The sequence below is a fragment of the Cupressus sempervirens genome, chromosome 11, assembly GCF_028749045.1.
Source record: "Cupressus sempervirens isolate cs-2001-9-10 chromosome 11, ASM2874904v1, whole genome shotgun sequence".
Lineage (NCBI taxonomy): Eukaryota > Viridiplantae > Streptophyta > Pinopsida > Cupressales > Cupressaceae > Cupressus > Cupressus sempervirens.
In genome coordinates this window covers 516,799,055-516,811,298 of record NC_143128.1, presented here as the reverse complement: position 1 = coordinate 516,811,298, position 12,244 = coordinate 516,799,055, and positions in this window count along the sequence as shown.

The window sequence follows — 12,244 nt, the reverse complement described above, 5'->3', positions numbered from 1 at the left end:
TTGATTCATCTTCATATTCTCTTCACTCATAAATGTTTTAGATATATGTTAGTAAAATAAATAAAAAGAATAAAATCACTTACATTTTACATAGGAGAGGATATTCTTATTCTTCGCATAGACTATTATTTCCCTTATATTATTTCTCCTTTCTCCTTTCTACATAGTATAAGTTTTTATTGTACTTGTCGTAGGCTAGTACTATTGCATTCAGTTTGCACAATTATGGAATTAGTTTGAAATCTATCCACCAATCACAAGTAATGATTTGTGAATAATTAAAATATTTCTAAATTTTTTAAAGTGTTTTATAAATTTGATATTTCGTACAATATATGATTGGCTCAACACATTTTGTGTTATAGGAGCCCTTTTTTCGATAGTTCTCCATAATGCAATATTTTCAGCTAGATTGAAGGTAAAGTAAGAGTTGCATGGTAATAGTTGTATTAGGCTTAGTTTCTCGTTCTGGTTAATCAAATTTACAAAAAATCAAATAAATATAATAATAACATGGTCAATTTTTTGTACTTTGTAAAGATTATTTTCATCAAAAGAATATATATATATATATATATATATATATATATATATATATATATATATATATATATATATATATATATATATATATATATATATATATATATATATATATATGTGAAATTTTATATATGAGAATGTATTTACAAGATGTATAAGCATCAAAGTAAAATTTATTTACAACTACCAATGAGGTAATAAGAATATAATGAGTTTTTACACTATTCTATTTATTCATTTTTAATTATGCTTAGAGAACTTATTAATTATATGAATATTTTTTTTCCATTTTTCACAATAATTTTTTTTTGATTTTCTAGTATTTGAATTACACTAAATTAAATGTATTATAAATTTATTAAAAAAATTACAATTTGTAGTCAATACTTACAAATACAATTAATAACAAAAAGGCAAGTACATGCCACTATGTAGCACTTGTTCTTTATTGAATTTAAATTCACCCATTCTCTAGGAAGGGTGAATACCTTATTTTATTTTTCTTCCACTTTTTACGTGCCTAACATTTCTTTGTTTCATTATTATTTTTTTCAATGTCCTCCTATTGTTTTTTCCAATACAATATTTTTCTCTAGATATGCCTTTCGATGGTAAGTTTGAGGTAAGTACTTTTACCTACTTTCTATTATTATATCCATAGTTTTGTATTCAAAATTTTCCTCATAGTTTTATGTAATAATTACTTTTTCTTCTTCTATTTCTATTAACATAATTTTAACTTAGAATTTTTAAAGGTAGAATTATAATTATTGTCCTTATACATTTATCTACTCTCCATTTATAAATTAAAGCAAAATTAATTAATTAATTATTTTTAAACTTATTTACTTAAAAGTAAAATCTATATTTATTATTGTTAAATTGCCTTACTCACTTACTTCAAGTAAAATTTACTTTATAAATTTTTTTTACATTATGACAATTTGGTGCTTTAAAAAAAATCTAATTCTATCATTATTTTAATAACTAAATCAAGGTAGTTTCTTTTCTTACACAAATTTGTCAACCATTTCTGTATGATTTTATTTTATTAATTATAGTCTCATTTTTATTAAAATGGTATTGTATAGTTTCTAACTTAGAACAATAAGATAGGTTGGAGGAATAACATGGGAGCTGAAGTGGGTGGCTTGGGTGTGGTGAGTGGGAAAGAAGGATTTGAAATTTCAATCAGGACTGGCAATGGTGTAGGTCTGGCAAAGGAGGTCAAGGAGAGAAGATGTTGGATGCTGAGAATGGGAAGGATCTCGATGGAGGTGGGATAGCTAGGGACCTTGGGGGTCCCAAGCCTGCGGATACAACAAATATTCTTGCCAGAAAGTGGTCAAGCTTGTTTGGTATTAAGCTGACGGGTAAGTCTTTTTTTCCTTTGATTAAGAATATTTCTTCTTGTGAACAAGCTATGATTACTTTGGAGATCCCAGATCAAATTATAGACATGAATATTTCTAGGATGGATTTGACTCTTGTGGGGAGGTTCTTAGGAGCCAGACCAAATATAGAGATTCTTTGTGCCTTTGTTAGAAGGAAATGGGATTTGAAAGGATAGACTAATATTTCTGCCATGTCTAAAGGATGCTTATCCTTTAGCTTCCCATGTGAGGAGGATAAAAGGAAAATCTTATGTAACATCCATGCGTTGTGGGTAAACATACTTTGTTTCTGCAAAAATGGTCCCCAAACCTGAACTCTCAAGATGAATCGATGGTTCAAGCTCCTATTTGAATAAAACTTCCAAGTATGCATTTTTAGTTTTGGGTTGAAGATCTTTTTCAAGGAATTGCTAATGCTTTTGGTGAACTTTTGTCTATGGACCTAGTTATAGTTTCTAGAAGAAGATTAACTTATGCTAGAATCTGTGTGGGGAATTTTCAAGGTGTTGATATCCCAGAGGTTATTTCACTCAAATCTAAATTGGGAGTCTAGAGTAGAAGATTGAGTATGAATCCTTCCCCTTTGCCTTCTTTCATTGTAAAAAATTGGGTCATTGGGCAAAGAAATGCCCACTTTGATTAGTACCCAATTTTTTAAAAATAAACTCCATCAACTCCAATCTATTTTCCAAATTGGTTTGACTACCTCCCATCTTCTCAGTATCTTTCAAAGTGTATTAAAGTCACCTATAATGATCCAATTCTCATCCACAAAATTCTTTCTTTGATTAGAGAGAGCATCCCATAGAGCTTTCCTACCCCATTTAGAATTGGAAGCATAAATATTAGTTAAAACCCAAGAGGTGCCATTCTTAGAATTAGAAAATCTAATATTCATCATATTTATATTTTGAGAGATAAGTTCCCCAAAAATATATCTATCATTCAAAAAAATTGCCATACCACTTCATGCCCCATTAAAAGCATCTTGTTGAATGATATGCTAGTACTTATGAAAAAAGAGGAAGGGGAACCCATCTAGTCTAGGAGCTTTCTCTTCCTCAAAGTAGAATGGGTTTGTTCTTGGTAAGAAGATTTTGGATTCTATCATTACAGTGCATGAAAATATTCATTTCCTTACTAAATCCAAGAAAGAGGGGTTCCTTCTAAAGCTTATGATAGGGTGGATTGGAAATTTTTAAAATGTGGGTTGGAAGCTTTTGGGTTTAATAAAAGATTTCTGGAGTTGGTCATTATGTTGGTTTCCTCTACCACCTTCTTTGTTCTTGTCAATGGTTTTTTGACACCTTTCTTCTAAGCTTCTCGTGGGTTAAGGCAAGGGGACCCTCTATCTCCTATCCTATTCATTCTCATGGCTTAATTCTTAGGTAGATATGTGAAAAAAATGGTTACTTTGGGGGAAATTTTTGGACTTAGACCTTCTTCTAAGAATCTTACTTGCTCTCATCAACAATTTGTGGATGACTCTATAGTTATGGGAGAGGCTTCTGTTAGGAATGCAAGAAATATCAAGAAAGCTCTTGAGGATTATGGGCAAGCTACTAGTTAGATTATCATTTGGAATAAAAGTTTGATTTATTTTATTAAGATTAATGAGAATAGACAAAATAAAATCAAAAGAATCATTGTTTGTGAGGTTGGTACCCTTCTAGGTTCTTATCTTGGATTACCCTTTTGTCTTGACCCTCTAGAGACCTTTTGGAGTTCTTTGATTGATAAAATCCACTCAAAGTTAGCAGGCTAGAAAGGATCCCTCCTTAGCCAAGCTGGTAAGGTTATTTTTTAAAATCCACTTTACAAAATATGCCTTTGTATGCTTTGAGTGTATTTAAGATTCCTAGGAAGTTTTCTTTGGCCATTGAGAAAATTCAGAAATAATTTTATGGACGAGTATGGAAAAGAAGAAAAGAATGACTTTGATTGCTTGGGATAAAGTTTGCATGCCAATAAAAAAAGGAGGACTAGGCCTAAGAAGGGTTATAACTATGAATGATTCTTTAATTGCAAAGCTTATATGACAATGACATCAAGAGGAGGGAGAATGGAGAGACATATGGAATGATAAATATATCAGGGAGAATCATGGATTTAATCTCTTCCTCAGTAATAAGGCTTCTCAAGGGGGTTTTGTGATCTAGAAGCAAACTAAAAAAAAAGTAGATTATTAATAAAGGGGTTAGATGGAAGGCTGCAAATGGTAGGACTATTCTTGTTTGGGATGATATTTGGATTCTTGATCATATCCTCAGTTCTGATCAAAGGTGGAATGACTTTATGGATCAATGCAAGAACCTTTTTGGAAATTATGTTGCCGATTATTGGGAAGAGGATAAGTGGGTAAACCTCAATAGAGTGGATAATAATCTTAATGATCTCAACAAAATTCTGAATGCTATCATTTTAGTTCAAGAGGAGGATGCTTTGATATGGAAGTATAACCCCAATGGGCTATTATTTGTTTCTTCTTTGTATGGCAGTGCTTTTGAAGACTAGCAGACTCCTTGCTAGGCTAAAGCTTGGTTCAAAGGAATGACCCCCAAGGATAAACATATTTTTTGGATTCTTTTGCAAAATAAAATTCTTACCATTGACACTTTGATGAAGAGAGGTATGAGTCTTTTTAGCAAGTGTTATCTTTGCAAGGAAGTGGAAGAGTTGGTTAGCCATCTGACTATTCATTGCTCTTATACTAGAAGGTTATGGGAAAGGATCTATGGTATGTTGGATATGGAATGGGTTTTTCCCCTTAGTTTTCAAGAGTTATTTATAGAATGGAAGTCTCCCTCTTGTAGTACCTTGATTATGAAGTTATGGGATTTCATCCTTCTATTCCTTTGTTGGGTTGTGTGGAAGGAACAAAATGATAGGATCTTTAGGGGTAAGGAGACTAATTCTATCCAATTTTTCCATAATATTAAGCATTTGGTGATAGAGAATATTAGGACTATTGGGAAAGGTCACCAACCTTAGAATGAATGGGAGGGAAAAGTGATTCAGAACTGGAACTTGGAAGGGTTAGGTTTTATCCAGAATGGTAATAACCTTAGGAATTTGGCTAGGTGAGATTGTTCATCATAGGGCTGGTGTAAGATTAATTTTGATGGGGCCTCGAAGGGCAACTCAGGGATGGTGGGTTGCAGTGTCATTATCATAAATATGAATGGGGATAGTTTGGGTGTGATGGCTATCCCTATTGGGGAACAAATGAATCATGTGGCAGAAGCTAGTGCAACTCTCTATGGTCTTAGTTATGCCAAAACTATGAATTTAGAAAAGATTTGTCTTGAGGGGGACTCCCTTAATATTATCAACTATCTTAGTAAAATTAACAATCCCTCATGGACAATTCATAATATTATACACAAGGTTATTTGTTTAATTAACTCTTTGGAGAATTGTGTTATCACTCATAACTTTAGAGAAACAAACCATGTTGCTGATTGGGCTACAAATGTGGCATGCAAAAGTCATGACAAGTTGATTTGGAATCATGGTGATATTATCTCTACTGATGGGTTATCCTTGATTAAGAATGATAAGGTTAGAAGTTTTCAAAAAAGCTTTATTGATGATGAACATGGCAATAATGATTAATTATTATTTGGGCAGGATTGGGTAGTGGCGGGTTATGATTAGTTTTGAAGAGACAATTCATTCATTGCCACATGGATTATGGGTTTTTTTATTTAATAAAAACCTTCGATGAAATATCAACACCAGGTTTTTCATTCTGCCTATTTATACCAAGACCATGAGATTCTGCTACAGTTTGAAGAAGATGGGAGGTAGGAGAAAGAGGGTTGAGCTAGCTAGATACAAGGACTGGAAGAAGAAGACAAATATTTGGTAAATTCTAGAATAGGGAAATTTCACGGTCTTCATGGAGAAGTTAAAGGGTAGCAACCCTTCCATTATCCACCAATTTATTAAGATCTAGAAAGATGGTAGTATTGTGGTGGGTAATCAAAGAATGGAGGTTATAGAGGACATTACTAAGGAAGCTATGAGTCTTGATATAGAGGGAATCAATTTATATAGCTAGGGATAGGAAGCTTTTTGTCCGAGTTGTGGAAGAATTCACAGATACGGCTAAAGAGCATAACGGGTTGGTTAAAATTGGTAATTCTTATTTTAGCCCTAGTTACATTTCTCGTCCTTGGAGGTTTGTCATGTTTGTGGTGATTGAATACCTAACTCTAGATGACCACTTTACTAAGATATTTAGGTATTATTTTATGCTGGTTAACCACTTTAGGCATAGGGTTAAGCTCAATCTCCCCTTCTACCTTAGGAAATCATTGGGTAACACAATTTTAGATATTCAAAATGATCCTGAGGGTGACCATGCCTGCCATGAGGGCTTAATGGTTCTAGTTGTGAACCTTCTAAAATCCAAAAAAGTTGACATAACCCGTTATAGTAAAAAAACTCTAGAGTGTGAGACCGAGGGGAGTGAACAGGATGAGGGATTTGATGAGGATATGAATAATGATGTAGCTAAGATAGAGGGTCAAAAGAGGAGAAAGCTTGATCCTGAGAGCTCTTCTAGGAAGAAAAGGAAAATTAAGGTGGTCAATTCTAAGATGGATATAGAGTTTGAAGAGGAGCTAGAGGAGGGTAATGGGGAAAAAGGCATGTATGGTATTATTACAAGAAACAAGGGGAAGAATATGGATAGGGTTTCAAACATACCTTTTGATGATGAACCTTTGATTAAGAGGATGGAGTGGAAAGGGAAGAATGTGCTTTCACAAGGGAAGGTTGCTGACAAAGGGCCTAAGGAGGTGGATAATGAAAGAGACAATTTGGGAAGGGATGACGATTACTTGATTCATAACAAGGATAATGATGACTAGGGTTATTTGATGGGGATATTTGGTAATCTAGGGCTAATGAAGAAGGACATTAGTAGTTTGAAGCAACAGATGTTAAACATTTTGAGAGAGTTTGATCAGCTCAACAAAACTACTAGAGGGGAGAGAACTTTGGGTTAGCATATTGGTAGACTTTCTGAGGTGATCAGTAATGCTGAAGAGGTTAAGAATCTTATTCAAATGAGTTACACCCCTAGAAGCCAAGAGTAAAGCTTTGGATTAGCTGATTAAAGATTTCCAAAAAAGGTTGGATGGTATGGATAACATAGTGGTCAATATGGCGAAGACGGTTAAGAAACTTGTTGACTAGAATTGTTCTATTATGAAGATTGTGGCAGACAACATTAATACTCTGATGAACAAATTTGAATAGGGTAAAGGTCAAGGCTCCAAGGACATGAAAGATGACCAAAAACTTAGCAAGCATACTGGGGCTGACTCAAAAAAGATTGAGGTCACAAAAGCCAAAGAAATGGATGAACTGAAGGCCTCTGTGGATAATATAAACATCCTTGTAGACCAGGCAGTTGATTTATTAAAGACCCTATAGCTATCTTTACGCTATATTTTTGCTTTCTTTTTGTTGTCTTTTCCTGCTGGTTGTTTTAAGGCTTCTTGTCTTAGATAGTTCTATTCTTAAGTGTTGATGTACAGTTCTTCTGAGCTTCTCTGCTCTTGTTGCTATGTTCCTATGTAAAAGGTTTTGGGTCCTCTAAAATCTATTTTTACTTAATCAAAATACTATTGTATTGTATTCTCTTTATTGTTATAATTTCTTCCATCATACTAGTGTAGAATTTACATAGATGTCATTGAATTTTAACCATTGAAAATCTACAGATTATTATAATACTAAAGAATTAAATTTATAGAGTAAAAGTATACTTGTTTGACTAGAGAAGGCTTGGTGACTACAACCATCTCCCTCCGAGCATTCACAGACTAGATCAGGTGTGTCCTTTCTATTCCCATTATTTCTTCTTCTTTCCAAGTCTAAATTTAAAACCGTATTATAATTTTTGAATCCAAATGATGAGGAAGCAACTTATTTATAGGTAACCAAATGGTTAGTTGGTTGCAATTGCTTGATTTAATAAATGATTCTATTTATTAAATCCACTAATATATATATATATATATATATATATATATATATATATATATATATATATATATATATATATATATATATATATATATATATATATATATATATATATAGTTTTAAATCATGAAGGTTTATTATTTACCAAGATATAGTGAGGTCTTTAATATGAAGGAATACATTTAGTCCAATGGTTAAGACACTATTCTCAAGCCAATAAGTTATAAGTTCAAATCTCTAGTCCTATTATTAGTTTTTTAATTTTTTTTTACTAATTATCTTACTCAACACTAATTTGTTCCTTTATAAACTTTAAGGAGTACTAATGGTAAGATGGTTAGCTAGTGGTCTAGAGTTTGAGTCAAGTGGTAAAATATTTTATTATTTATTGCCTATTTTATCCATTTCTTTATTTCAACTATTTATTTATTAAAAATCATATAATTTATTTATATAAATATGAAGCACCACAGTATATCTAACTACTGCAAAAATGTGTTGGTATATTTATTTGGGCATATATCTGTGCACCCATATATAGTCAGATAAATATACTTAATTTTCTAAATAAGAAGTCTCTCATCCAAAATAGAAGATCACACATACATGACTAAATGAAAGCCAAATGTCATAATATTAAATAGAGAGATAAAACCCAAAACTCAATTCAGGTGACTAACTTTCTAAATAGATTCTAGGCATGAGATTTTTATATGGATCATGGTATCATCTTTGGGTCATTGATTTGTGATACTCATTACTTGCACACACTTGCATCACCAAATGACAACATGCAATATTCATGTATCTATACAAGTAATAACACACAAGGAAGAAAAAAATACAATAATACCCACATATGGTGGGTTAGAAGGGTTATTCCAAAAACCACAATTATAGATAAAGTTAGTCATATCCATAATATCACTGTAATTACTTTAATTAAAATCATAGCATGAAATAATATCCATAACATGATATAGATTAGAGATGTAAACACTCAAAAGAAAAATCACATTATATAATAGAGTCACTAGGGTAGGCATTATACGAGGTCCCTACTTGTTTATAGTTCATCTATTTAGATGTTTCTTGTTTGGAAGAGTTAGGATGCTTGAGTATGACCTTAGGTTAACTTTGAGTCACAACATTCAAGCTCTCAATTTGTGATGGGGAACCAACTCCCCTAAGAATGATTACAGTTCATTTCTCTTGTGTATTTTTAGTCTCAATGTCATAATATCATGATCACATATAAGAAGAACTGATACCTCTTAGGATGATCTTAGATAGTTCATTAATGTCAAAGTCATAATTATATTTTTCATCCTTGGATCTAACCATGTTTATGCTCCAGTCAATAGGTTTAAGCATGCATATGACGTTATTAGTATCCATGTAAGTATAGTTGATCTTAACATCCCCATTTTTCTTCTTGGAGGTTTCTCCTTGTTTATACTTAGGGAATGGTTCAGTGAAAGCCTTATCATTAGTTCTCTAGTCATGTGTCCATCCACCCCAACTTTCTTGTCATCAATAAGATCTTGAATGAGGTTCTTGAGCTTTATACAATTTCTAGCATGATAACCCTTTGTCTTATGATAGTTGCAATAGTTATCATCATTCTACCATTTAGGATTAACCTTAGATTTATAAAGCTTAGAGTTGTCCAACAATGTGATGATATTTTTTGAGACTAAGGTCTTCAATACCACTTCAAGTGAATCTCCTGGAGGTGTAAAGGTGTTTTTAGGTTTGGATACCCATGTTGGCCTACCTCTGGTAGATTCATTAGACTTGTTGAAATCATTGGATTTTAAAGCCTCTTGTTCTTTTTTTTCTTGGATGCCACTATTCAAATCGAAAATAGGTTTCTTGTGCAACTATGCTATCATAACAACATGTTTGTTTTTGTTCCATGTTTTTCCCTTGTCCTTATTGTTATAGTGTGTGTTTCTTTTGTTGTTAGACTTATCGTTGTTCAAAGTGAGCCCCCCTTTTTCAATATCAACCTCTTTAATGCATAAAACACATTCCATCATAAGATCAAATTTAACAAAGAGTTGTTTCCTAATCTAAAAGTGTATTTTAGGGACAAGGTCATTCATAAAGATGTCAATCCTTTCAGATTCAGGTATTTTGTGATGCCCCCTATCCAGACCCTAGTATAACAATGATATAATTAAATTGAAATAATAGATGAACTAATAAAAAATAATATAATAAAATATTATTACCGAATATATGTCCCTCATACAATATATTATTACAATGTGTAAATAATATATATGTCAAATTAATGAGAAGTTACTAATGATATAAAATAGATATTAGCAAATATTGTACAACACCCAAAAATGTGGAAGGCTCAAACACATGAAACAAAACTATCGATAATCTAAAATTATGCATAATTACATAAGCTGGGCAAAGGCATATATTCCCAAGTTAATAATTAATGAAGGTTTGATTGCTCCTATAAATGATAATCACACCAATCTCTACCTTACTTATATGTTGTTCCATAGGAAGGGATGATGATAATCTCTCATTCCTTATCATTAGAAGTGATAAAGACAAAATAACATGAAGATGGAAAACTGTAGAAGTCAAACTGAGCATCGACGGTGAATACATTGTTGGGAGATGAATGACTCATATTAGAAACCATACCTTGTATTGCTGTTAGATAATAATGTTCTTCCACGATGAAAGATATACTTTTTGGTAGATATATTCATAAACCTATGATCTATTTAGATGTGAGAACTTATGATAATTTGATACTTTATAAAGCATCATCATTGTCTCTACCACTGTTAAAGAATGCTCTAACAAATTAATGATATAGTTATTAAAATAATGGAAGGTCACAAACACATAAAATACACAACGTTATTAAGATATTAATAGATGATTCTTCAAATGAAGGGGGGGGGGGCGGGGTGAGACATATGAATATTTCATACTAAGATTACCATCCGGGAATCTCTGATTAGAAACCCTAACATTAATACTAGACATTCTAAGGAACTTCATAAGATATGATAGAAGATTGGAATCTTTGTGCAGTAATATTGAAGGTTTATCATTAGAGTTGGTCCTACAAGGCATCCCATTACTAAGCATACACACACACACACACACAGAGATATATATATATATATATATATATATATATATATATATATATATATATATATATATATATATATATATATATATATATATATATATATATATATATATCAACATCAAACATTCTTTCTATGATAGAATACTACAAATTATAAGAAGTGATTAGATTGCAATCCAATTTGGCATAGTTGATTGCACAAGTATATAAGATAGGGGACACAACACTGATGATTACCATTTAATTAAGTCTAATTTTGGAAAAAACACCAACCCATCCATTACAATTTTCTATATTAAGTCATACATAACAATTCTACCAGGAGTCATATTAGAGGCATCATCATCTATTATTCCAAACACCATCAGAAGGTGATATCATCCATACTCTCCATTACATAAAATATTTTTGTATGATGAACTAAAGTTATTTTCCCAATACTTCAAAGAGTCCCTATTGGGGGACATTACATATTTGATGATGGTAATGTGAGATAATCTTCTTCAATCTCTGAAAAAAAGTAACAAAAGGCTCCTCTATATGTTATTTAGTCTTGTAAAGATCAAGTAGGGTGATAAGATATTGAATGTTGTATGACAACTCTGGAATGCTAAACACTCTACCAATTAACCAAAAGTTTTAATAGGAGGAGATAGTTTGGTGAACCACTCCATGGATTATCTGCTAAAACTCCTTGGAAATAATTTCATAAGATATGTTTATTCATGAATAGAATCCATGCTAAGGGCACAAAACTCCCTAAGGTGATCATGAGGGTTCTCATTTCCATCATACTTGTCATACTTTAGAAGTTCATCTTACAAGAAAAAAGAGGCATATGTAAATCCTTATAAAAAAGAAAAGGACATATAGACTCAAGTGAAAAGGATGTCCTTCATTGTTATTTATCCTTATCAAATTTCATCATTTTCTTGTTCACTTCCTCTAATTGTTTCATGATAACTTATAAAGGTGATGGTTCTTCCTATTGAATCAGACTATCAATCTTAAAAATGAGCAACAATTTAACTCCGTGAGAGGCATGTTTGTATCTCTAACTGTTGTTATCTATTGGTGTCAAAAACTTAGTCATATACTAGGTAGATTTAGAAGGTCATCACTATAATTGAGCTACTCTATATAGTTCATTTCTCTTGTGTGTTTTTAGTTT